Source organism: Falco biarmicus, chromosome 1 (genome assembly GCF_023638135.1).
Source record: "Falco biarmicus isolate bFalBia1 chromosome 1, bFalBia1.pri, whole genome shotgun sequence".
Lineage (NCBI taxonomy): Eukaryota > Metazoa > Chordata > Aves > Falconiformes > Falconidae > Falco > Falco biarmicus.
The window spans coordinates 113,874,803-113,899,289 of NC_079288.1; the positions used below are offsets into that span (position 1 = coordinate 113,874,803).

General features: G+C 38.4%; 1 protein-coding gene across 6 annotated transcripts in view; it reads right to left on the reverse strand.

The window, feature by feature from the left end:
• Positions 1 to 24,487, reverse strand: part of GAB1 (GRB2 associated binding protein 1) — a 101,302-nt gene that overhangs the window by 48,025 nt on the left and 28,790 nt on the right. The window contains exon 1 of one of the 6 annotated variants that reach the window (XM_056362712.1): positions 5,576 to 5,679. The exons of the other annotated variants lie outside the window; for them this stretch is intronic. The gene's annotated coding sequence lies outside the window, so the exon portion shown is untranslated. Of the gene's footprint in view, positions 1 to 5,575; positions 5,680 to 24,487 lie in introns of those variants that run through there. 6 annotated transcript variants of the gene reach the window in all.

Here is a 24,487-nt window from a genome sequence, read left to right on the forward strand (position 1 = left end):
ACTTGGAAGTAAGAAGCAACTTATCCAGGGGCACAAGGAAAGATCAAAAAAAAGCCCCTGATGTTCTACAAACACATGAAAAAAAACATTTTCTTGCTCAGAACGAACTCATAAAGTAGAAGACATAAGAAGCATCAACCAGAGAGAAGGATGGGGGGTGGGGCGGGGGGCAAGGTCACTTCAAGAATACTCTCCTGGACATTTGATGAAGTCCGGAATGTATAGTTGAGCTCCTTTCATGTGTTTGCTAGATTTAAGCTTTTTGCACCCATCTATTTCATCTATCCCTCCTCCTTTTTTTCCCAGTGCAAAGGCTAAACAATATTGAAATTGCTGTATGTCTTTGACAAACAACAGGAAGAAGGATCACAAACAGAAGTTGAGTATTTCTTCTCCTTTTTGCCTCTACATTTCTAGTGTCCAGGTGTTCTGTTCATCACAGGAGACAAACACCTCTGACACAGCTTCACGGACTTGTGCATTTGAACTGTGCTCTGCATCCCAACAGAAGCTCAAAAAAAAAAAAAAAGAGTGTTCCTTCACAATATGCTTCTTTTTAAATCCTGTCTGTGGTAGGCATAGACAACTGTCACTGATCAGCTTCATCCCACAAGGCACATATTTGGGAGGACTGCCGGGAAGTAGCCAAAAGAGGTCACATTAGGTAACAGTACTTCAATTACAGAACTTTACTTTTTCCACTTGCCACTCTTCCAGTTTGCAGAACTAACTCCAACAGGGTGAAATTTCAAAATTTCAGCTCACGTTTTCCCTGAGGAATTAACACTTGTGTATTTCTATCTGAAAATAAATTAAGGGGTATTTTTCAGAAAGCATTTTCTAAAAGTCTTTTAAAACTTTTTTTTTTTAGCAAGGCCGTATAATGACCACCAAAACTGAAGAATATGCAATTACTAGCTAATTCTGAAACCCATTGTCATAGCACCTACTGGCAACTGCCATTCTCTTCCCTAAAAGTGATGCCCTTATTCTTTTTTTGAACCGTAAGACAGAAAAACTAAATTGAGCACAAAAAAGCATGTTTAGTCTCTAATTTAATAGCAGAAAATGCACTTCCAAAGTTTGACAACACTCCAAATATTCTACTTTTAGTAGCATTAAGGACTACGAAGTGTAAACAGATTGCTGCAAAATAAACAAATGTGATACAAGGAAAACAGTGAACACATTATGACTTTCTTTAAATACTTAAGACTTGTTTTCCAGGAAGCACCATCTTTTCTCACTGAGCAAAATAAGGAAAAAACAGTCTCAGTGGAAGTTTCCACTCTCCTGGCCATCATCCTGATCATCTGTTCCGAATACACACAAGGCCAAAATTTCCTGTTTTCAAACTATTGTCACCATTTTCTAGTCTTGTGCTGTCGATTCTAACTTTAGCTTGTTAAATAAACAAAAGAAAACACTGAAAATACAGCAGAACAATACTTCCACACAGATTTACTGTGAGCACTGTTCCATAACTGACGTTTCAGCATGTGAATTAGTCTCCCAGCATTAGACCACTACTTAAAGCACCAAAAAAGGTGCAATATACAATTCAGACAATGGAAGATTAAGTGCTGCTTTATTTTGTGAATTTAAAACTAACTCATAGTCCTTTCCATATTTCATGTGGTTCTTGTTTTGGGGGGTGTTGGGGTTTTTTGCATTTATTTTTTTAAAGCCTTATGCCTCTTCCCAGTATAATACTGCAGCCAGGTCTGTATCATCTAATTCACATTAAACTGATCCTTATTATGACTAGTATCATCAATGACTTCAATAAATACTTATCTGCAATGTCAGAAATTTTCTAATGACAAACACAATTTCTTTCCACCATACTGCTGCACACCAGAGAATTACCATCGTCATCATCTCTTCACCAAAGGAGAACCAATTCAGAGAGCTACACAGAGCAGTTGCTGCAGATCTGCTTTGAGCCAGGACCTGAGCCTTCATTTCACTGTCTCCAAGCTAGGACCAGCGACCAGATCATCCCTCTATCTTTCTACATCACCTTATCCACTTCTTGTGCCTATAAATATTCTGTCATTTCTGATCACTTGCAAACTTACCTTTTCACTTCTACTTGTTCTGCTTCACACCACCCACCCTATGTGGCTAAGGCATAACTCCCTAACAGTCCTGCCAGCAACATATTCCCCATCTCAGACATTAGCTGTGCCACCTCCTCTCACTGCTTTGTCAGCAATGAAAACATAACGCTTGTCATGGCATGACGCTTGTTATGGCCCAAGGAGAAGTCTCTCTGTTGCAGGTCCCTTACCCACACGTCTATATGGCCTTGGGTTTCCTGCCCTGTTTCTCAGAAAGTCTCCAGAATTTGGTCTTTTCCTCTCTGATCATGAGCACATTCTGATCATCTCCCTTAGCCTTTCCCATATTCATCCTATTTAATATAATACTGCCAGGACAATCTCTCTTCTTTCACACTGATCACATCTTCCACTTTAAAAAATTCTCCATTTATTGACTTTTTTCCAGTTTTAACCCTCTCTTCCTATTTTTAGGCCTTTTCTTCTTAGGAAAGTCAATGCACTCACTGGAGTCCGTCTTGCAAGTCACCTCCTATCACTTTGTTCTACCATCGATACCAGATCTGGTTTATTTTTCCTTCTCTCCCGCATCCCTCAACTTTCTTCAACTTCTGAAGGCTCCCCGAATCAATAAGCAAGGGCATGACATCTCCTCCCTTCAGATTCCTCCTAAAGATCAGCCTCTTCGATAGTACTTACAATCACCCAACCAAATCACAATTTGGCTTTGCGTCAGATGGATTTATTTAAAAAGTAATGGTTCTGTGTATTCAGACAAAGGTTTGTTGGTGGTTTTTTTTTAAGTTGCTTCATTCTTTTCATCAGCTCTTAATTAGAAGTCACTTCCCCCCACAAGTCTTAATCTTAGAAAGCAAAACATTCAGGGTAGGTTCTGCCTTTTTTTTTTTTTTTTTAAAGTGTCTGTACATTACTTATCACAAGGATTAATACAGCGCTGACAAGACCCTCTTAACAAGACAAGCCAAAGAAGACACCAGCCGTGCTGCTTGACTCGAGTTCCACTGTTGTGAGCTCACGGGTGTACACTGTGACAAGCCACATGAGAGCAATGCACAGAAAAATAAAAAGTTTAGGATTTATAAAGACACAATAAAACCAAAGCTGAAAGGTCAAGCCATTGGTATCAATAATTGCTTTCCCACTAATGGTTTGCGATGAAATATTTCACCATATATTTTTATCTATTAATTTCTCATTTCCTAGGGCAACAGCCATTTTGAAGTGTTTATAACAAGGTGTGAAAAATCTCCATTCTTCCAGATGACAAGCCCGGTGCTTTTTGTAATATATTGTACAGATACACAGTTTTCCTGTTTTTTTTCTCGTTACTTGCCTGCATAGACACCTATCTTCGTCACCTGTGAAAGGCTAACATACAAGGAAAAGTAAAACACTAGAACTATTTAAAAACATGCCATTACAACACTATTTTAGATCCTTTAAAGAACACTGCAGTTTCAACAAACATAGAATACATGCTTCACTGCTTCACATTTGGATTACTCAAGCATGCTCATGCTGCATACAGAATAGAAATTTCTACAGATAACAGAGGCCAGACATTCTGCACATCGTCTTTTCCATAAAATATGCATAAGCTTAAAATACTGTAATTTGTACTCCCCATAACAAAAAGGGGATCTGAGCTACAGAAGCAGCAGATTCTCCAACTTCAATAGGGAATAATGAATTAAGGGGGGTTTAGCAATGAATTAAGAAGGACGGTCCAAAGATACCCTGTAATCTCTACAAATTGCCTCCCAACTAACAAGCCTGGTTTAACCTACTAGTTGTATGTATAATGAAAGAAGCTCCTATACATTCATTAACACACATGGAAAAGCCCCCAAAGGAAATTCCAGACAATATTTTACATAATCCCTATAAATTAAATTTAGGACATGTTGACACTCCATCCTTGTCCATTCCTCGTGAGAGCAAGGCTGTACACTAGCTGACATTTTTGCAAATGAAGTATCTGTAGACCAAAGCAGGAGCCTCTTTTGTGAGTCAGCCGCTATTACAGCAATGGAAGGGCTGATAATTATGCAAGTCACTTTACTCAGCCACAGTGAAGGGAAAGCTAAAGGAAATTTATCGTTCTGCTAAGGTATTACAGGGAGAATCAACACAGTCTATACCATGAGGCATTGCAAGGAATTTCTTATTCTAGGAAAGAAGAAGAACTAGGAAGGGCATGCTCGGCGCTTACTTTTTAGGACCAAAATTACTAGCTTTTCCATTACAAATCATCAGATCTGCAATGTGCATGAGCCAAGTGCACAGATATCGCAGGAACAGCTGCTAATAAAAGTAAAAGATAAGGTAAAGTACAAGTCAGCATGGTGTCTGACACATACCTTCTCACCTTACATCACTGAGAATATTTACCAACTAGGCTCAGCAGTTTTTTCTGAACAGAACTGGCCTGAAGAACTCCAGAGGAAAATCAATTTCAAAATAAACAAGCACTAAGTCAAAATTCTTTGCAAGACATTATGATATATAAACTGCTTTTACTATGCTAATTAAACTGAGTTTCTATTATAACAAAAAAGTTGGGTTTTCCAACACTGAAAAAACCATTCTTTTAGATTCCAGTCAGCTACATCACATACCAATAGCAAATTTAACTACATACCAGCGTACTTGAAAATTAAGATGCTTCAGTAAAATTACTTTGATTAGTTTACAGAATGCTCCTCTTACTCTCATCAACTCAGTTTTCTACTGTTTCCTAGACTGTAACAGTACCCTCATGACACGTATTAAGATCAACAGATTTGTAGAGTTAACCACTAAAATGAATTAATTTATCTTTTGTCCCTCCACCCCAAAGCAACCTTCTGAATCAACATTCACTCTGAAACCAAACCCTTCAAACAGCATTGCCACAATTGCTTACCACAAAGGCTGCACTGCCCCACTGGAGGAACCTGAGTGCCAGGACCCTGCCTCCGCCAGCCAGTGTCTGCTCAGGGCAGCTCCCTGCAAGGCTCCCTGTTGACAAAACTGAAGTACTCACACTAGTGTTTTAACAGCCAAGAAGTTACAGATGGTTCTTGAATAACAATACAAATATTAAGATAAACTAAGTGTTTTAGAGGGCTGTATTAACACATCTAAGCATGCCCACATATGCCTGTGACACACTGAAGCAATTCATCACAGAGCTTCTACTTGCACTTTGTGGCATAACAGCTTTTTCTCAAATTATTATTTTTTTTTTTTTTTTTTTTTTTTTAGTGATACAAGTGAACGAACAGGTAGAGGTTTAGGCTCATGCTTCAGAACCAGAATTCACTGAGTCAACTTGTAAATCAACACAAAAAGCCACAGCTCATTTTGAATAAAAAACATTTTTCAAGCAAAAAGATAACATTCTTTAAAGGAAGCCCCTGTTTACTTAGACCAACTCATTCTCCATATACCTAAGTTACAAAGCAGGAAAGCAAACAACATCAAGAACAGGGTATTTTTTTCTAGTTTACCTCGTCAAGTCTTCAGAAAATTTAAGCAATGTCCTGGCCATTTCTGTAGTTGTGTCTACCCCAAAATAAGCAAAGCTTTCTTTTTCCTGCCGGCTTCCCACCTCGCTCTACACCACCCTATCCTCATAACCTTTGACCAACAGGAAGCAGACACAATGGACTGAAAATAACAGCAATTGTAAGATTTCAAATGATTTAATGCATGAGGGGTGGGCTTAAGATTTGAAAAACTTCCCTTGCTTTGTTTTTCAACAGTTGCTTAAAACATGTTATCTACATAGACTTACAACATTTGTTAGAGATCATAGGCTGAACATGGCTAGAACTGTGAAACACTATTCAGAGCACAGAGGTACAGATTCTTGCATATGTTGAGATTCTGCATTTAAGTCACAGTCATTAGGCTGTTAAATACAATGAACTTTTCCAACAGTGTAAACTATAGCAGTGAGAGTTTCTTACAGCACTGTATCTTTTTTAACTATTTTTATCTGAGCTTTTCAGATCAGTAATAGGTATAACTATATGTCACATAAAATGCAACATTTTGGTAAGAAATTTATTTTATTACTGCAGTTAAAGCAGTAATAAATTATTACTGAATTTACGTAAATTATTTATGGAAAAAAAAAATGTGGTGATGGGAAGTCACAGAACTATTTGCCAATACAAAAAGGACCTCTGCTAATTCTAAGTAGCTGAGGTGCACCGGTGGTGCAGAAAAGGATCTTTACCTTCTTGTCACACAGAGGTCCGAGCAATGACCCCATAGATATCTTCATTACCCGTAAAAAAATTCATGTGCTTTAAATTGCACCAACATTTGGCATGAACACTTGAGGGTTACTAAGTCCAGATAGTCAATTACAGAATTTCTTTTCATTAGTTTTAATGTTTTTTTGTCTTGCACCCCAAGTACCAGCTGATTACTATTTCGCATACCCACAATCACATCCTGTCTCTCTCATCCCTCCCCAAAACCCTCAGGTTCCTCCTTCGCGGTTACACCACAACACACACAGGTCACAACGATGAAAGCAGAACAAACTAACTGAGAGAAGGACTCACGTCTTGTATGTAAGAGCTGTACTGTTTTCAGGAGAAGGTAATGGGGCAGGGGTTAAAAAGTCAGCATCATTTTTACACAGACTCCTTGTCCTGAACACAAGGTGACTAAATCAAAGGATCTCCCACAGTCACAATACCTGGTAACGTCCTCTGTCTTGTAAACACCAAGTAAAATTTCAGGCTAGGGTATTACAGTGGAATAGTTACAAGCATGTCAAAATGCAAGGTCATAATAATGTTCCAACATAATTTTGAGTATGTTTGCTACCCCATGCACACACTTAATCAAGCATTCACTGCAGCTCTAACACACATTGGGTTTAGAGACATTTTAATCATGGAATTACACTAGAAATACCCTTTTCTTGGCAGGGGAAGCTCAGGCACTGCATTTCTGCAGGATAAGACTGGATCTAGCTTGTCAATGCAGTACCTCATTAAGGTCTGCAAGTGCTGAAAATAACTACAGAGAAGCCCCTCATGATATATTTCAGCATGGTATCCACAACAGCTTCCAAATATAAAACATTCATATTGCACATGAGCAAGCTTCTGAGCATAGCAGCAGAAGCCACCATCAACACGTTGTAATAGTAGCTTGAAGCACAAATGGTTCAACAAGGAGAGTAAATACAAGGTTCTCTGCAAGCCTGCAGTTTAAGAGTCCCTTGAAACCACTTTGTCTGCTAATAGGATCCTCCTTTTCCCTTCCCCCATTTTAAGACACAACCCGATGCCATCACATCAAGGAATAACAGGGAAAGGATATCCTGCCTAGGTTTTCCATTATACAGATCAAATCATCAATCCAGAGAAGTCTTTGCTTACACATAGGATAAAAAGAAGATGCTTCCAACTGATAAACCCTGGGAGGAAGCAAGGTTGGCTCCATGACTATTTTTAAGTAGTTAGCATTCACACAATGGCCCAAAATTAATGGCCAACCCCCAGGGTCTATGAAGGCTTCGTTTAAAAGAAAAAAAATAATAATTAAGGAGTTGGCATATTTGAGAGGGAGAAAAAAAGAAGAAAAAAACCCTAGAAGGTGGCAGATATAACTCTTCTTCCCAGACTCACCGTGAATTAAGTTGGTATGCTTAGTTTAAGTGAAAAGATAAGAAGCTTTATGTCATTTTCTCTAAATGAAGCATTTCCTTCAACAATTGCTGGGAGAAATTTTACTTCACAGCTCTTGTAATTTTGACTAACGCTTTTGCTGTAAGTATCATATGACAAAAAGTAAGCAGACAGACAAATAAAAATATCTTTATGTAGCTCTAGTATGAAAGAAGGAACTTGTTTCTCAGCCCTAATTTCCAAGGCCAGCTACCACAGCTGTGCTGCAGCTCCCAGCTGAACAGCTCCCTACATCTCACCACCTAACAGACAAAGGGCATTTAGTTTACCAAATGGCCAGTGTTTCACATTTAGCTCAGTTAAAAGCACCCCACATCTAAGGCTTCATCTAAGCATGATAAGAAGAGTCATACTTTGTGCATCTGTACAGATGATGAATACCAACATCTTTGGTATCATCTAAGGGTAAATAATTTAATGTCATCATTTCAACATTAAATGCACTGACAATGCAATTCTCATGTGAGGTATTTCTTTGCATAAAAAACAAGATGAGGCAAAAGGCCCTGTAAGACCACCTTTGTAGTCTAGGAAATGTCCAGAAACTTGAGACATCTAAAATATCACCATTCATCTTCATCTTTTAGTGCCAAGAAGGATTTCTTCTTATAAGCATTTATCCTTTTCGAGAGGTTTTTGTTGTTGTTGTTCTTTTTAACAGCAGCATCCTTCTGATGAGTAGAAGAATCATGGAAAATAAAAATTGCCTAGAATTTCTGATCTCATCACAAACTATTCCCCTCCTCTTCTGTGCATTTGACAAAAAGTGAACAATTAGCCTGCTGTTTCCTCAGTACAGTGAGATTGTTCATTTCTTCCTTTGTATTAGATCACATCACAGAATAGAGAAAAACATTAAAAATAGATTAAACAAAAAAAATTGTCATTAAACCACCAACACTGCTATGTGAATTTAAACCCCATCAGATTTTTATTATTTATTTTGTAGTTTTGAGCAGATTCAAGTGTTGCAGTCTATTTGCCTTATCTGGTTTGCAAAGTACTTCACATTTTTAAGCTTTGCTCTTCGACATAAAAAGCAAGCACTGCATTATCCAACTGCTTTTTACACCTTTTTGTAAGAGTTTCACAACTAGTTTCACTTCCTATAAAAATGTTTAATTTTTAACTTACAGGCAGCACAGGAACTCTAAAACTGGATGCCTTGTTACTTTATTTATTGGCTCTCTATACATCTAAACTACATCTACTTTGTTTTCTGACTGGAAGCTCTTACTACTGCCAGCACTTCAGGAACAATATAACTGTGAAAAGGGGAAAACATGTTTTTCTACATTTTGTTTGCCATCTAACAAAATTATAAGGTACACATGAACCAGTTTGAAAATATTTTTAATAGCCAGTAACCTCAAATGGACAAAACAACCTACCTCAGGAGGTACTTTATCTGCACTCGTAACTTAACCCTTTTCATTCAGGAGCTATTTATGAGTAATGACGACTGCCAGATTTGCTATAACATTGTTGTTTTTCAATATCTGTGTCACAATGATACTGAAAAAGTATACTTATTTCTAAAGATGACCATTTTCTAATCCTTAAAATGGTAAGAGCCTTAGGCCAACAGCAAGAGGCATGACATCAGAAACAAGATTTAATACCTTGTACAAAATTTTCCAACTCTTAGAAATAAATATCACAACACCATTTATATGAACCCAGTAAAATACACAACTGATTTCACTTTATTTAAATACAGATTAAAAAAAAGACATATGACACTACAACAACATATCAAACTTCAAGCAAAAAAATGAAGCTTCTCATTTTCTCCACCACCTACAGTGGCACCCAAAGCCTTTCCTAGGGAAATCTGGTGCCACCTATATTAGGTTGTGTGAGAAGGATCCACTTGTCTGTGGGGTACAGTGAGGCAAGAGAGATGCTGCTAGCCAGGCCAGGTTCTGCTTGGCAGGTCCTCTGGACATGCCTCCCTCCTGCTCACCAGCACTGCCAGGGATCCCAACATGAGAGAGGCCACAGTGTTCTGTTTGAAATAGATGAGATGTGATGGAGCAGTACATTTTTACATCCGACATCAGACCTTACACAGGTTTCCTAAGCTGTCCTTTATCCTGAGTGCTAAACAGATCTAAGACACATATTGAGGCCTCCAAGTAGATGGCTCCCCTACTTCCACAGGTAATCATCTACCCTCCCTCCCACACCTGAAAGGCAAACAAAAACACAGAAAAAAAATTAAATAGCTGCTCTAAGCAATATTCAGCTGACCTTCACATTTGAACGTTCTCATTTCACCTCTGCTACAAAAGCCTCCTCCTCCTAGAAAACTGCAGTGCTAAAGCTGCTTATTCACAACATGAATCGTGACAAACTGGTAAGACCAATAACAACAATGTCAAACCACAGTTTTAGAAACTGTTGATGTAGAATGATTATATCTTCACTGTCACCAACTGCAAACACAAGACACCTACTAACATCATGTTATTTGTATTGCTGCCGTCAGCTCCCTATCAGGCAGGTGCCACTTCACTGGAGCTACTACGTGATTTGAGAACACTCATTCTCAATAGACAGGGAGGCCAAAGACTAAGCAATATGGAAACAAATACATTTTCCCTTTTGATAACAAGCTGGTTGCCAGAGTGGCAGGAACACCCGTTCTTACTCTCCGTTATAAAATTACACAGAGAAAATAAAACAGATTTCAGCAGATCAGGCAAGTCCACTTAGACTTTACTAAAACAGAAGTCCTATCACAGCACAGCCAGGATCAGAAGATTTTTGAGGATGAGATGATAAAACCAGAGTGCTTAAATTTTAGTATCATTTATTTTTGGTTCAAAAACATGTATTGCTCCTCCCACCCCTAGAAACTGTGAGATTTACAACATGAGGCACCTTGGAATGTTAAGTCTAAATACTGCTAGGACTGCTCACATCACCTACCAATGGATACTGTCCAAATTGTTTCAATCAAGAAAAAAATTATTTTGGTGATCAATGTTACTGAATCAAAGTAACAATAAAGCATACTTATTCCAAAACCTTGGCACCTTAACCAAAATATGCTGATCAATTTGTTAGTCACAAAGTGACTAATAAATAAGCATAGCCAGCGTTGTGTGCTTTCCACCTCACAGCTCTGCTCAAATACTGCAACAAAAGCATAGGCAGTTTAGAAGTTCACTATACTATGAATATCCTCCCCACAGTGGCAGGGATTGATGATTTTCTGCAATAATATGTGCTTGAACTAGACATACAAATTAAACAGCTTCTGTTTGAGCATTGAGCAAGGTGATGACAGCATGTGATGCTGCTTAGAGAAAAAGCTATAGCTGAACTTCTCTGAGCATTTAAAAGAGGTATCACATCATACCGACAGAATTAATAAAATTCCCACAGAACGTAAGAGAAGTTTCAGTGATTTTAATCAGACACAACAGAAATGAGCTGGCAGGGTAGAGAATGACTGCTTTCCCTTTGATTCACAGTATTTAGATTGTTATTTCCAGCCCAGGTTAAACAAATTGGTGTTATGATACTATTGTTAGGCCAGATGTATAAACACACTCATGCACTTTTGGAGACAGGCCAGCCAGCTCAACAAACAGATTACAAAGAAACAGCAAAGAGGTAGAACACGAGCTGCTGCTCAGGTTCACCCGCTGGGCTGTTATGGAGAGGGAGAAAGGGGTGGGAAGGAACAAAACAGCACAGAACAACAGTGGAGAAAAATATGTTGTGAACAGGCTATTTTAAGAAGTCTGGAAGATTTCTTAAAAACAACCACCAAAAAAGCCCACACCAAAAACCCCCAAATCCTAGGGCTCAAGAGTTGGTTCACACTCCACAAAATAACTCCTGGACATTTCATACTGACACATCAAGCAGTTTCAATCAGCACACCTAATTCAAGGCAAAATAAACAAAGAAACACTGGATATAGATTTCTTGCAATGAAAGGAAAATTAGTGCTTGAAACACAAATCACCATCAGCAAAATTTTACTCTGTAGAAAAAACTATTTCTTTTCTTTAAGAACAAATGAGGACAAAGTATACTTCACGGGTAGTACACATCTCCCACTCAGTTTCTAACGAGAAGGGTTACCCCCTCTCTTTTGCAATAGCTCAGGCACTTGACCCCGAATCTACATTCTACCCAAAATTTCTCTAATAACATTAAAAAGAAATACTTTTTTTTCTTCATGTCAATCAAAAAAGAGGTGTTTTGAAACAGCTTATTTACAGTTGTTTACCAGGTCACTCAGTTTACAGACAGAGTTGAAAGCAATTATATATGGCCCAACAGAGATTATAGATTTTTCAGGTATTACAACCAGCCTATGTAAACAGAAGAGTTACAACTTTTAAATAAGAAAGGCAGAGTAACAAATACAATCATGGATTAATCTCCCTAGCTCACACTCTGTCTTGGTGAACCTGAAGTCACTTAGCTATTACAACAGCCACCAGGGCTGAGATACCATCCCTATGAGTTCATTTTCTAAGTGGACCCAACATGCAGAAAGAAGAAAACTGAATGAAGTAGTAAAGCCAGTAACTGATTCCCTTTGAAAAGGGCCTTGTGAGATTTGTCGTTTACGATTTGCTCTCCTCTGTTCACAGCAGACACTCTGGAAAGAGTAGCTGGGTTGCAGTCATACCAACAAAGGAGGTTTCTAGCTTCATAATCAAAACACTTGTCTTGTTTCCCTGGAAATACTCCATAATTTTAAATTCTCTTCAGAGGAACAGGTCCTTGGCCGGCAAAATACAGCTGTGTACTAAGGCTTTGCTTTGCCCATAAAGTAAAAACTAACTACAAAGTAGTGCCATTAACTGTGTACCCTCAAACAACTCAGGCAACGTCAAGACTTGACCAAGGTCTCAGAACAAGAGACCTTGAGATACTTCAACTCAGCCAGCACACTCAAAGAGCAACTTAAAGTTGAAATGGAAAACATTTCCATACCTATACATAGCAGATATTTTAATAGTCGAGTAACTCACTTCAGTCTACTACTCAGGAAGATATACTTAACTACACAAAAATAACACTTTATGAACAGTTTATAAGGAGAAAAAATGCTATAAGCAAACTTGTAATGCTTGCCAGTTCATTTATTTTCTCAACCATATAGTATTTCATGAAACTCAACTTGATTTTGCGTATCAATTATTGGCCTGCTTCCTACTTGTATACCGCTGATGTCCAGTATAACCTTGAATTTTAAAACCAATCACACAAGATGACGTCTCCTATCATCAAGTTATGCCATTTTCAATAAACTAGGAAAATTAAACCTGAAAACTTGTTGTGTACTTGCTCTGCTGACCACATTTCACAGAGTATTATTGTCTATAACCTATCAGTAACTTGTGCAAGTTTATATTTTTATTTTTTGCCACATACACATGAAAGCATATTCTGCTTGCAGTGTGCGTGTTTCCCTACTTCTTCACATGCTCGAACAAGTTGTTGGGGGTTTTGGTTTAGAACAAGTTGTTGGGGGTTTTGGTTTTTGGTGATTTTTTTTTGTTTGGGTGGTGGGGTTTTTTTGACACCAGATCCTAAATAGTTCTCAGACAAAGATCACTTCCTTGCAGAGCTGCTGAATAAGTAGACCATATTTGACAGAGTTCAGAAGATCCTACATTGCTGGGGTTCCCTTAACAAAACAATAGGGTATCCGTGCTTTTGTCTCATTGGATGTGCATATGTGCTCATTTGTCATATAGTACTTTAAGCAACAGAAATGGATCAACTGCTCACAACATGCAATGGAAGTCAGAACTGTTTCTTCTGTTTGCCGCCCACCCCACCCTCCAACAGATTAACTGGGCTATTCTTTAATAGAGAAAAGTCTGACTATACAGCAACAGCAGTTACTGCCAGTCTCAGAATAGTAGCCTTGACCTTCCAAAATTCTGTTCTAGTAACCCTTGCATTATAGATCCTGTAACACTGGAGTCCCAGAATTAGAAACATTTGTTTTTCATTTCAGTTTGCTAGCAAAAACAAAGCCCAAGTATGCAACTAGTTAAGTACACCATTTTTCATTTCAAATTCAATGGTTTTCAATTAGTTCCTTAAAACAAGTAGCATATGACCAAGTCTGATAGGATTTCTGTATACCACCAGTTCTAGCATAAGCCTGTGCTGCCTGCCATGCTATTGGTAAACAGGACAGACAAGAGGACAAGAAGTGCCACTTACGTTACACCTCATCCTAGGTCAAGACAAAGCTGACCTTCAGAAAAAAACACGGTTACTTTATAAAAACAGAACTCTGATACTCCCTTTTGCTGTAGGGACATAGTTACACAAATCAGAAACATATCCTTTTAACACTAGTACTACAGAATTTCACAAAGAACAGCAATGCACAATAAAACTAAACTAGCACAAGTTTGACACTGACTTTAAAAGAAAATGACACCACCATCTAGAATCTTACTTGAAAACACAGAAAGACGGAACATTCTTCCTCAGCCTCCAGCTGCTTCAACTTTTATCCAAGAGAAAAACCCAGCAAGATCTCCATTTCAGCATCACTCCAAGGAGAGCACTACACTTATTTAGCATCAGTTCCCAACAGCAATACAACTGAAAGCCCTGCAGTCTGGTAGACTCATTGAAGGTTTTAATCATCTAATGAGATTACCTCATCCGTGTGTGGTTTCACAATGCAGTCTCAATGGTAGCCCATTATGCCAGTCCCCTGACATCAGTATCAATCATGCTAATCGGCTTATTCTGCTATCATTCCTACAGCTAGATGACTGCCATGCACAGAAACCAAAACCGTAAAGAGTTTCTACCTCACAGGATAAAAAGAAATTGTGAACAAAGTACTGCCGCAACCGTAGAAAATATTGCTAGCTCCAATCCTAAAATTGTTACTTCTATCCAATAGGTTATGAGCCACATTCCATTTTTAAATTTTACATGTGTTCTATGCTCAATCACAGCAAAATACAAAAGCTCCCTTATGGAGAACATTAAGTTTACATGCAACAATTTACATGTTTACAGTTAATAAATTTCACATTGGAAAACCATAAGGCTTCATAGAACATCAGTCACTGCCTTTTCCAAAACACAAACTTCCCCAGTTATCACCAAACGGAGCTCACCAAGCACTGCACACTGGCTGTTTTACTGTTACCAATATAAAACTGTTCATTTACCAAACCAAGCATCATTCAACCTCAAAGTAACATAACACATACAAATAAAACTTGTTCTATTTGACAGATTAGGCTAATGAGAAAATCTAAATATTAAAACTAAACCTAACCTATATTTTGTTCTTTGGTTGCAAGGGGAAAAAAACAGCCCTTTGTTCTGATGTCTACCTAGGTAACAGAAGGATCCAGTTATTGTACACACAGTTAAAAAAAATAGCTACACCACACAGCTCGAAAGACAGAACAAGCCCCTCTAGTATCAGCATTTTAAATGAGTGATTAAGCAGCTTTCCCAAAGCAGCGCAAGAATCATGGGCAAAAATCTAAGACATACCTGTTAAATTAGCACTACCTTATCACACTGGCTTTACCTCTTACACTTTCCCCAAAGCACTTGAAAATACTTGTGCTACCAGAATTTCAACACATCTTCATTCAGTGCAGGGAAAAACACACAAGTATAAAGATAGGTATTAACACATAGTTAACAATATGATTTTTTTTTTAAAGGCTATGCATATCTAGACTTGACTGGGGGCTCCAAAACAGGTCTCCATAACCCAAAACACATTCTCTGGTTTATCCTTTTACTATTAGCTGCTTTCAATAACATGAAAGAAAGGGAAAGAGAATTAAATAAAGGAGACCAGATGAGTACATATGGCTATAATCTTGTCATGTTTAGGTTGGAAATACACAGAACCACATAAAGCTTGGCACAATCTGTAAAAAGCAAGAATCCTGAAATTAAAAAATCCAACCAAAAAGACAGAAGAAAGAGGAAACAGACACACACAACTCATATGAAGCAGCTTCTTCCATTTGCAAACCTGTTGCTGATCACCAGCCCGTTATGCTGAACCAAGCATCCCTGAACTCTTCTGAAAGCATCTCAATCCACTACCAGGATACTCATTTAAAATGGGAATGTAAAAAGGGAAAAACAGCATGGCAGTCTTGGGGAAAACAGTCTTTTGATCTTCTTCTCCAAAGTTAACTGCCTCACAAGCCACTTACTCAAGCCAGGCGAAGCCTGGACCTGACTTGGGACTCTTGCCTTGCTAAGCAATCCTTTTTTAGCAAGCAGATACCAAAAAGTAGTCTTGTGGCTTTTAACAGCCCTGATAAAAAATATTTTTAAAGGAATCTACATTTTCTTCCCTGCTTTTCCACAAGCATACTCAACCCAAGCAGTTCAGTAACTTTACATTTTTACAGGATATCATCTTCACACATCCAAGGCGAAGGCACATAGCTCTATTTCAAATAAGAAAATAGAGACTTACAAGTAAGTTACCCCTGCTACCCACCCAAATGCACACTAACCCCTCCAGAATAGAATATAAAACTGGGTCATGCCAATTCTCTCACCCAGGCTTGGCTACTTTTATACTGAGTTAATACTTTTGATTTCTCAAGCTTCCAAACAAATGAAGGACAAGACTATGATCAAGAGTAGCGAGCACGGATTTCTGAAAGGAATATCATGCCTGATCAACTTGACGGAATTACTGGCTTGAGGAAGTATGGGCAAGCAGTGAATTTTAATTATCTTGACTTAAGGAAAGCTTTCAGTACTGTGTCCCATGACATCCTCATAGACAAACCCACTGAAATACAGGCTAGATAACCAGACAGAAAGGCAGACTGAAGAGTGATTGAACTTCCAGGCTTAGAGGCTTGCCATCTGCAGCATGAAATCCAGGTGGAAGTCAGTTACTGGTGGCATATCCCAGGCATCAATACTGGAGCCAATATTGTTGAGTATCTTCTCTGACTACGAGACAGAGCGCACCCTCAACAAGTTTGCAGAAGCTACAAAACGGAGAAGAGCAAGTTATACACCAGATGGCCAGCTGGCACTCAAAGGGACCTCAACAGGCTGGAAGAATGGGCCAATGAGAACTTAAAAGTTCAACAAAAGGAAATAGAGAGTCCTACACCTGGGAGGAATAACATCAGACATCAGTGCAGGCTGGAAGACAGCCAGCTGGACAGCAAGCAGCTTTGTAGGGAAGGCCATGGTAGACAAATTGACAATAAGCCAGCAACATGCCCTCACAGCCAAGGTGGCAAACAGTTTCCTGGGTTGAATTAAGCAGAGCATTGCCAGCACATCAAGAGAGGTGATCCTTCCTCTCTACTCAGTCTGGCAGCTCTCTGTCCAGTTCTGGGCTCTGCAAGAAGAAACATGGACATGCTGGAGAAGGTCCAGGGAAAGGCTTGAGAGATAATCAGGGGCTGGAGCACCTTTCATATGAGGAGAGGCTGAAAAAGCTGTGACTGTTTAGCCTAGAGAGGAGAAGGATCTTACCCATGCATATAAATACCTGGTGGGTGGAAGTAAATACAGTGGAGCGTGACTCTTCTCAGTTGTGCCCAGTAAGAGGACAAGAGGCAACAGGCACATACTGAAATAAAAAAACCCCATTTAAACCTAAGAAAAGCCTTTTTATTATGACGATGACTGAACACTGGGGCAGGCTGTCCAGAGAGGTCTCCATCCTTGGAGATGCTCAAAACCCAACTGGACATGGTCCTGAGCAACTTGCCATTGCACTGAGCAAGGGAGTTTGAGTACATCTCCAGAGATCCCTTTCAATCTCAGGAATTCTGTGAATACATAAATAATCAAGCAACTGTCACTCTATTTGTTGACTTTTTTATTATTATTTTTGCCACAGACACACAAGACAAAGGACAGTTTGCATAAGCAAAATCCTTTCCCATTTGAAACACCATCTACTGAGCAAGAGCTTTCTGGTAACAGTAAAATCACTTACTGTTTATGAAGCAATTTTAAATCGTCTGTGAGACACCTCAAACAGGGAACACAACTGAAACAGCTAGACAGGCTACTACACAAACTGGTCTCTCTCCACTTAGAGATTAAACTGTTAATACAGTTTAAAAAAATGCACAAAATCAAAACTCCAGATACAAGTCAGCATTACTTTTTCCACTATTCCGTCAAAATAACTGTGCTGATACAAAGGAGACAGGACAAAGGAGAGGAGGAAAAATACATTTGACTTAGCTTCAAAAAGAAGTAAGAGTAGAAACAGTGAGTCTAATAATGTTTACTCTATCTACAGTATCAAGTATTAACATTAAAAGCAGCATTAGTACTCTGCCACTAGCATAGCACTGGAATCTACCTAGAAAGAGCAATGTAGTCTCTGTAAGCATGGAACACTGGCAATGCACAAGTGTCTGTTTTTAAACTTCTGTACCTTTAATAGACCTAAGTATTTAGTCCTGTTAATTCTGTCTCATCCAGAAATTAATGCTGTTTCCAAAATTGTACAATATTCCAAAAGTCTGCTAACAGCCTTTTGAAACCAAGATGTTCCTTCCCACCCTGCACAAAAAGATCCTGTTGAAAAATACTGAAATGCTTCTCAGGGTCTCTCAGCCTTGCTACTGAAAAAATTTAACAGGAGAAAGGACAGGGAAGGACATCTTCCTTAAACCAGTAATTATCTCATTTTCACTTCTTTTTCTCACACACAGTCAGCTTATGACAGATATCCAGGACAAAAAGTCATTAGCACAACCAGTTAAAACATGATTTAACTAAGACAATACTATAATGGCAGATGTTAGGCAACCTAAAACTTTGAAATTCATTGGTTGGTCTATCTATAATAAGATTCCTGATGTTATTATGCTAGTTTCTGTAGGGATCCAAAATGCTAATTAAATGGAAAGTCTAAGAAGTATGAGTTGCATTCTCAGTGTGAAAAAAATACCAAAAAGATCAACTTCATATGAGGTTTGTTTCACCATGCATCCCAAGTTTGCTTAATGGTTCCATTCGATGTTTTATAAAATTGTCATTTAGATTAGATTAATTCTAAGCCCAGGTAGGAGAGTCACATAAAGCCTAGAAAAGCTGCATTAAGATGTAACAATTCATTTCTAATAGTAGAGTGCAGACTTTATTGGGTTTCCGTCACTCATTTATCAGTGGTACCATTATTTTCCCACAATCATTTTTGTTATTCACAGCAGAAAGGCACGCTCTTGAACAAGCACATTATATTGCTGACTAAACCCAGTCTGAGCATCATAGAGATATCCAAGTACTTGTTTCATAAGAGACTAGTGAATCACCAGGAGTGCTCAGATGATAAAAAAGAAAAAAGTTGCCCTGGAAAAAAAAAAAAAAGTAGCATATTGAGCGTATCAATTCATTATTCACCCTTCTGCTCATTTTTCTTGAGGATTTAGAATGGGGCGAGGTATATGGTGGAAGAGCAGCAGGTAAGAATTCACTCACGCAGGTGACCTATCGTTCAGAATAGACCAAGACTTAACTAAGAAAGAGTCTTTTTTCTTTTTTGAAAGCAGCAAAGTAACAGATTCATGCAGTTCCTGCATTTGCTTATTTTTATTGATGTTATAGTTCCTAAAATACTTTTCCTAGTGCAAGGTACTCTACAAGCATACTAAAATTGCACAAACACATAAGCAACCAGTGGGAAAAAAAAAAAAAAGGGGGGGGGGGGGTGAAAGACAGGAAGAAACTGATTTGCAGCATAGGACAAGCAGGAAATAGGGATTTGTAAACTGCAGTTTTAAAAATAATTAAGAAGAGTTTTCCAATTACTGCCATATATCAAGACATTATTACCTCAAACGTAGTATATAAGACCATAATAATGTTTGATGTTCAAGAAGTCATTTTGGGTCAAAAACCCCATGCCATTTCTGACACATTTCTTGGTTAGAACCTACAGATTGCTCCACACTTCTAACGAAGGCATTGCAATAGGCACAAATGTTGAAAGAAGGTTTTAAGAAATATCTTCCCACCTGACAGTAATTTCTTTCTGACTCCACTATGATGAAGCACAGTGTGAAGCTGTGCTGGAACTTACACCCACAGAAAACTTTAAAGATGAGAAAATGCTTCTGGAGATGGACATTTGACCACATTACGTATGGGATTGGGGTTGTTTGGGTGTTTTTGTAATTTTGCATATTTAAAAGTCTGTCCTGGGAAAGTGCAGGTGCTCCTTAGGCCAGCATGCTTTCAAACCTCACCTACAGGATTTACAATGGATATAGTTCAGAACCACAAACCTCAACATATATGCTATATGGCACCGCCAAGACCACGTCTGTAAAAAGGCATATCTCAGCCTGCCCTTGCAGTTCCTGTCTAGTATACTGAAAAACTTAAATTAACAGCACTAGACAAGACACACACACGCACACATATAAGCTGATAAACACACTATTCGAACAGCTCTGAGCAAGGAAGCCTGATCACTTCTACTGATACTATTCACCCACCACCTCTCAGACAGGCAAGAAGTGAACAACCATTATCAGGGGACAGACCATCTGAAGAGTAACAAGCTCCAGGGCGTTGTCTTACTAATAGTCAAAATAAAAAGCTGGCCTAGACAAGTCTTCAGAGGCAGCAGAGCTCTAGCAGAATAAACCCTAGACCTAAGATGTTGCTAATAAGCAACCTGTGATATCTTCTAATCTCTGTAGTGCAGAATCAGGTCTGAAATTAAAGGATAACATCTTTTTTTGGACTCTGTCTCCTGCCCCTAATTTCTGTTACACATTATTACATACAGAGATATGGTATGCATACATCAGAAACAACATGATTTTACAATTATAGATTACCGACATTTGGTAAGACAGCAATTTCAACCACTGTTCCAAGACTACCAAGTAGCCATTTGTTAACACATGAATTGGAACTACATAAAATTTGACTTTAAATTTATAGTCAAAAAGCAAAACAGAACAGTCTCACTAATTTAACTTAATTAAAAGCACACTTGAAATATTCCACGAAGTACAGCAGGTTTTGTGGAAGAGGGGTAAGTACTGAAGTGCATGTATGAAACAAGAGACAGGACATATGTATTGCTAAGCTATTCCAGGTGCAAAGTACCATGGCAGAAACAGACCTGCAAGAAAGGTAAAAACTGATTAATCAGTCCCAAGACAGACCTGATGAAATAACTTCGCATTAGCAAGCAGTCATACACCATGTGTATTCGTGCAAAGCCCTGCCTACACAGGACCAGATTTGTGCCCTCTCCTGCTCTGGAGGGAGATGTGCTACAGCACACACCTTAACAGCTACTGCAGGGCTGCAGTATTCAGAGGCCATCTATAGGAAAGCTCTCTGTATAGACTGCAGGCAGCTGAATCTTTATGCCGTCTTCATGATTCTGTCACAAAAAGGAAAGCCAGTTGTATTTATTTATATTTGATCAGAGGCACCTCTTAAGATCATAAAGAAAATAACCCTTGCTCACCCTTCAAGAATCTCCCAACAGCTGTGCATGAATGCACACATGCTTGCAGACATGTATTTTGAAAGGAGAGGGAGAACAATTGATTTCCTGCAAGTGTAATGTCCTGTTGTTTTTCCGAGGCGATCTAGAAAATTATCACAATCCCAGATGTTTACAAGGCAAAAGAGAAACTGTAGTAACTTTGCACAGGATGAGACAGCTGACTGCTTAAGCACATTATTCTAAACACAAATTCAGAGTTTCACTACTATTTTTTTAATAGCGGCTCTCTGTTCCAAATCCTGCAATTGCAAGCTGTAGGACATTAACAAGCGTACATTTGATTTTTCCAGCCACTTCAAGTGTATATGAAGCAACATATTTTTAGACTTCCTGCAATCAACTGTCCTCCCAGCATTGCTCAATATGACGCACAGTTGTCTGAATTATGCAGTTGTGCTAACATACGCTCTAATTTTAAAGTTTCATTTCTGTGTTTTCCATAAAATAAGTACTGTCAAATTTTCTCATGCAAGAAGTTGAATCACAAGTGATTAAGGGTCATCTAAGCTAAACCATATTGTGTAAATGCTTATTAAATTATACTTATAAAAACTAATTCATTTTATCTACATAAGATAATTGTGTAAACTGAACAAAACATTTCTAATGATTGGGCGTGTGTAGAAAAAGAGGTGGCTAAATTCTGCACACTAAGTTTTGCCATTACAGAGTCACACAAGCCTAAGGTTAGTCTTGCTTGGAGATAACACATCTTCTGTAAAGGAAGACAAAGAAGAAAATGTAAAACAGCTGTACTCCTTAAGAATTGTCCTACTTCTAGCCATGGTTCAGAAGATACTCAACAGTTAGTTGAATTGTTTTGACCAGGAAGAGCCGGGAAGCAGGGTGACAGTTTCTATCATCTAGGTATCTCCCGAGTCCAAGAAAGAATCGGGTTACAGCTATATCAGTGCATGTACAAGCCAGACAGTAGTCGTCCAATACAAGATGTTTTTGCAAGAAATTAACCATGGACAGGGCGATTACTGGAACAACCTAATTATTCAACAGAATTGAGTAACAAATCACTATTTGATGCAGCTCCAGACTATACACTATTATAATAAATACTGTCATTAACCATGATTATGCATTATCTCTAATGAAGAAGCTTCAAATGAAGAAGCTTGCAAATTAGCTGTGTCCTACATCTGAGAGCCAACAAAGGAATCTTAGAAGTCTTCTGCTACTTATTTGTAAAAGTGGGTGAATAAGATTGGTCCAATAAGATGCTGATGACACTTCTTCCATTAAAAAAAACAAAAGATGCCTTCAAGATGTGGTGCTGTGATTCTAAACCGTCACTGATGTGTTCCTTTTGGACTATGAGTGCTCTTAGTGTGCTTTAGCACTGTGACTGTCATTTACAGAAGAAACTGATTGCTACTTTTGACAACTGCCTCAATTCATCATCCCCTCATTACCACCATCATTATTAGAATACCAGGTCCCAGAAAAATTGATCACACTGTCCCAACTATTCAGAACAAAATGAGACTAAACTTCACAGACCAAAGCTGATGTAGACTTAACTAAACTGCCTTTGATGCAAGGCCCAGCTGAAACTACAACGTAAAAGAAGTATTTGGCTTCGAAGAGTAAGTTTTCACAGTAGTTTCCTGTTAGAAAGACATTCAAATTCTTCCTGAAGAATGAAATTAAAATTATCTCAGTTTCATGTTAATAAGGATAACTGTTTTCCCTGAGACTAAATGTTAACATACAAACAATGTAAATGAAGGAAACAGTTTCAGGGAGGTGGGGGAGGGATCCTCTAAAAATGGGGAGGAACTAATCAAAACAATCAGAATTACATTAACTGATTCAATGCTGCTGAGGTTTACTACAGCGTGAGCTAGTGACACAGAGCATTGTATTTCTTTTCTCCAGTTACGATCTTGGTCTAGATAAAACCAAGGACAGTTCAAGGAGTAAAAATTAAGCCACGTACAAAGTTAAAGATTCTCTTTTTAGTAAGCACAGAAAATGTTTCTTGTTATGATGAAAAGGGGTTAGATAACTGCATAAGTGGGGAAAAAAAAGCCATTTGAGTTTTTGGAATCCCTCTCCCCTCCTGTGCCCAACTGGTAGCACAACTACCAGCTCCACAAATGGATTGTCCAACAAGCAGCTTTACTAATTTGAACAGGTTTTGTACATTTGGTAAAGTGTGGATGGCTCTTCATTGGACAACACATATGCAAGAACGGTCAAGCAACTGTTACATACACTGCTCTTTCCCTTTTGCGTAATGTGCAAAGAATTTTCCTGAAATATCCTCTGAATGCAAGATGATTCTTGCCATCACCTGCAGGTCCAAAAGTACCATGGCAATTTCAAAGAGATCTTGCCCACACGTGTGAATTCCAAAATTTTGGTTATAGGCTACTGCTTTTACCACAAACCCGGTCCCTTTTTAGACATTCAGAAACCCAGCACAAACAGCCGTTGCTCCAGGAACAAACTTAGGTCTGAGCATTTCAAAAGGAAAAAAAAAATTAGAAAAAAAATCACCAAGTAAATCTCCAGCTGCCATATTGACTTTAGGTTTGTACATTTGGAGTATCAATAGTGACAACAAAAGGTGACACCAAGTCCAAACGATAACAACTCTTGCATCTGGATAGATACTTCTCAGCTGTGATGCTATTAGCCAACTGACTCACTTCAATCACTAGGTAACACACATCTATCTTATTTACTAGGGATACATTAGGAAAGACAGGACCCTTCTTGTCACTGTAATGCTGTTAATGTGGAATGAAGCCAAGTCTTTAGATCAAACAACACGAAGAGACAGCATCAGTTACTGAAGAGAAAGCATCAATTCTTGCCTTATGTTTCCTTTGTCTTTAGATCATGAAAGAACGAGAAGTAGTACTTCAACAGGAATGATGTACATGTTTTAACAAGAAATTACAGACGGAGAGCTACAAATAATTAATCTAAGAACTATGGATAAGAGCAGAACATAAACAGAGGTTTTTGTTGACGACATCCATATTGGGGTGAAGCAATGAGGTTGGTATTTATGCCGAGAGTACATAGACCACTTGTAATAAAGCACAAGGGACGCTCCTGATACTCCTAACGACTATTATTTTAAAAGAAGATGCATGCACACAGAAAATATTTAAAATCACAAGAGAGTTCAAACACTCAGTTTTATGCTATCTGGTCTGACAGAC